The sequence below is a fragment of the Triticum dicoccoides genome, chromosome 2A (assembly GCF_002162155.2).
Source record: "Triticum dicoccoides isolate Atlit2015 ecotype Zavitan chromosome 2A, WEW_v2.0, whole genome shotgun sequence".
In the NCBI taxonomy this organism is placed as follows: domain Eukaryota; kingdom Viridiplantae; phylum Streptophyta; class Magnoliopsida; order Poales; family Poaceae; genus Triticum; species Triticum dicoccoides.
This window is the reverse complement of record NC_041382.1, coordinates 129120644-129124788: the sequence shown is the minus strand read 5'-3', so window position 1 is coordinate 129124788 and position 4145 is coordinate 129120644. Positions and strand designations below refer to the sequence as shown.

The 4145-nt window shown below is 51.8% G+C and overlaps 1 non-coding gene across 1 annotated transcript; it reads left to right on the top strand.

The window, feature by feature from the left end:
- The first annotated feature begins 3612 nt into the window (after positions 1-3612).
- Positions 3613-3693, top strand: TRNAL-AAG. Its single transcript has one exon. It is a non-coding gene; the product is annotated as a tRNA-Leu (tRNA).
- Positions 3694-4145: the final 452 nt, after the last annotated feature.

Below are 4145 nucleotides of genomic sequence, written 5' to 3'. Positions count from 1 at the left end.
TGTTCGGCATTGATGACGCGGCCGAGCTTGATGCGGGACAAGGTTCCATCCCCCAAGCCGGTCCCGAGGTGGCGGAGCGGAGAGCTCGACATGCCGAAGTGGTGACATAGCACGGTCAATGCGGACCGGCAGAATGATGCCGAAGTCCCTGGATCATTTTCCTGTGCACAAAAAATAGTGCAAATCAGAGATAATAGTAATAATAATAAAAAAAATCGTCGCATAATAAATAATTTATGCAAAGTGAGTAATAAAAGAAATATGGCCTGACGCCGAAGTCAATGTCGATGCAGGGCGTCGGCGTGATGCGGCAAAGGCGTGGCAAAGCCTAAATTCACAGGTCGGTCCGAGTTCCGGATGTGGCGTTCGCCGGACTATGTACGGAAACTGATCGAACCACCACGTGACCTCGTTAATGCGGCCATCATTTGATAGACCTATGTACAAATGATGGACAAGCCAGAGTAATAATTCCTTGGGAAAAATAAACCCAAACAAGCAAAAAATACTAGGATTAATAGCACCTAGTTTATTTGTTGTAGCAATCCAAAGAAAGGTGATTCCCAAAATTGGGACTCGATCCGCACACCCATTGCCTGATGGACGATAAAGCGACGGTATGGCGATGCTGACCAAGGTTGGCTCGCCAAGGCAAAGCCCTCTGTCCAGCTATCATCACGGAGCTGGTCGGCTAGTGACGCCGAAGTCTCCGGAGTAGGTTGATGAAGAGATGGCGAAGCCCCCGGTCCAGCCAAGATGTCGAAGCCTCGATGTCAGCCGATGAGTCGAAGTAGGTCGGTGTGATGGACACCAGCTTGAAGAAGCAATAGTGCGGCCCTGCCGATGCAGGTCGTGACGTGGTCGATGCCGGCTTGATGAAGTGACCGTGCGGCGATGCCGGTATGCCCGCTTCGTGTAATCCATGGGGCGGCGATGTTGGTGATGATTTGTCCTTCGCGATGCCGGACTCTTGTTCGGCTTGCCGAGATGATGATCCGAAGAAGTTGAGCTCAGCTCAATAAAGTGACGACATGTCTAGCGCAGGTCGGCAGCCTTGGAGCAATATCACCGGTCTGGTTTGACATCAGCATGATGATGAAGGCGACCTCAAGGGAGGCTTAAAAATTTACGGGCGCGTGTTTAAAAACAACGCACAATACCCTAGAAGAGAATTCCTCTAAAAAGGTTGTCCAATTCACGTTCGTAAAGGAACATGAATTCGGGTCGGATCCGTATTCGCGCAAAAAATGGATCCGAAAATTGATCCACTCATCGGAAGGTTTCCGGAGTTTGAACCGTCGGATCGAGCTGAAATTTGGAGGGGCGGTAGATATGGGAATTCCGCAGTAGATGAATGGTTGGATCTTCCAAAGGACCTCCGAGCTAGGCTCTGGAGACCACGCCCTAAACTCGTCCAGATTCCCGTTCAGATTTGACAGGGCTCCGGTATATCGTAGATTGTCGGAGATTCCTCCATCGGAACTCGACGAAATTTTGCATGGCTGTTGTAGACTCAATTCCGCACAATTCCACCAAAGGGTTCGTCAAAGCGATGCTCTAAGAGGTGGTGGCAGCGGATACAAGTTTGCTGTTCGGAAAAACAACACGGTTGCCCGAGGGCAATGTTGATGTTGAGCCCCCGAGCTCCATGGATGATTCCTCCATGATCTTGATAGAGATCGGAGTTGATGTTGATGAAGGCCCTCGTCCGAACATGACGATCGGAGATGAAGCACGGTCCTCGGTCGAGCCAGGGTGACCAGTCGAGCCGGCGAAAGATGCCGACATCACAGTTGACCTGCAGACGAGCCATCGATCCTTTTGCCGATCACACAGCGGAACTCTCAATGAAAGCACCAATGTCGGTGTCAAAACCGGCGGATCTCGGGTAGGGGGTCCCGAACTGTGCGTCTAGAATCGATGGTAACAGGAGGCAGGGGACACGATGTTTACCCAAGTTCGGGCCCTCTTGATGGAGGTAATACCCTACGTCCTGCTTGATTGATATTGATGATATGAGTGTTACAAGAGTTGATCTACCACGAGATCGTAGAGGCTAAAACCCTAGAGGCTAGCCTATGGTATGATTGTTGTATATATCTATCGACTAGCCTGGCCTCGGTTTATATAATGCACCAGAGGCCTAGGATAACAAGAGTCCTAGCCGAATACACCGGTGGGGAGGAGTCCTTGTCTTGATCACCAAGTTTTATAGAATCTTCCATGTATGCGGCAGCTGTCCGAACTGACCCATGAGTATACGGCCATGGGGGTCCTCGGCCCAATCTAACAGATCGGAAGATGACGTGGTGAGTACCCCCTAGTCCAGGACACCGTCACCTGCCTTGCTCTTATGTTATGTACCACTGTTTTTTCTTCTTCTTTTATCTCCGTTGCCCATCTGTCCAATTCTTTCCTTTACATGATCTTTCACGCCCGAACGAGCCGCGACAAGTCACATACGTCGACTGCCGGCATCTGCGTGGGCGAAATGCTCTCCAGAATGGCCCAGCCGGCCGTCGAATCCTCCTTTGTCCTAACGTGGTCGGACGGCGTAATCCGCATCAGTGCTGGGATGGAAGTGGAAGGGGTGCGGGGTTCCGGGCGTGTCGGGGGAGACAGCTGCTCGCCCATGTCCGCACCTCCCTGTGACGCCGCCGCCTCCCTCTCTCGCTGCTGGCGTCGTCGCATCTTCCCGCAACATTCTCTGCCTTGCAAGACGGAGCGAAATGAAGGGATGCGGCGGACGAGGCAGGTTGCGTCGCCGCATCTTCCCGGCAACGTTCTCTGCCTTGCAAGACGGAGCCAAAGGAAGGGACGTCGACGGACGAGGCAGGCTGCGTCTCCGGCGCGGCGGTCGGTATGGACTGGATGACATCTACGGCGATGGATCGGGACCGATGGTGAGGATGGGAAGCAAGGGTGGCGGACGGTGAGGGCTTGGGCACGGGAATGGTTGGAGGGCGGCGGGAGACGGACCGCGTCTCCACCGCGACGGTCGGGGATGGGCTGGACGACATCTACGGCGGTGGATCGGGGACCGGTGGTGAGGATGGGGAGCAAGGGTGGCGGATGGCAAGGGCTCGGGCGCGAGAAAGATTGGAGGGCGGCGAAAGGAGGAGGAACGATTTGATAGATTTGGTGCAATTTGCGGTGGGTCGGTTTGTCCGCCCCATATTTAAGCTGGATATGAGGGGTGCCGATCAATCCGAACATTTTGAGGCTTGTTTAAGGCGCTTGTTTGGGTCGAAATTTCGTGCTGGAGCGACCTGTCCAGATGTTTGAGACGGCTTTGGAGCGTCCAGCTGTAGATGCTCTAACCTAGCCTTCATGGTTCAGATGAATACTGACAACGCAGGTTTGCAACTCTTCACAGGGCAACTGCGTACCAATCACACGCGCCCTTTTTCCAGCGGTTGCACCGGCAGATGGTGTCGATTCAAGGGTGCCCAAACACCGGTGCTCTCTCTGGCTCGCTCTCGAAAGACAAATACACCGGTGCACCAATCCACCCAAAGTCTCGTGTGTCTCTGCGTTGCACTGTTCGTTTTGCAAGGCGCGGCCCCGGCTGGCTGGGCTTTTAATAGTGGAAAATACAAACACAGCACAAATGATCAGATGGCCGAGTTGGTCTAAGGCGCCAGATTAAGGCTCTGGTCCGAAAGGGCGTGGGTTCAAATCCCACTCTGGTCAATTTTTTTGTTACTTTTTTTTCCATAACAAAATTTCTGGCACGGTACTCTGGCTGGGCAGAGACCGCATGGTTTCTTCTCTGCTCAATCCCTTCTCTCCGCCAAGCCATCTTCCGTTGCCTACAAAGAAGTTCAACATAGTACTGTACAAAGGAACATGCACACACGTACGTCTTGAAAAGTTAGCAAACTAGCTGGCCTCGCCTTCCTCCCCAACCAAACACGCACGTTCAACATTACAAAGGGACAATAGAGATTTAGACCTCTTTTGATTCATAGGATAGGATTATCATAGGAATAGGAATCTTGTAAGAAATGAGATGACATGTATCTTAAATCCTATGAGTAGGAATAGGAAACAAGATGTCATTTGGTTGACATCAAAGAAATTTTTCCATTGAATCTAGCCTCTTTTTTATTTTCTTATGAAATGTGGAGAATAGGAATCAATCC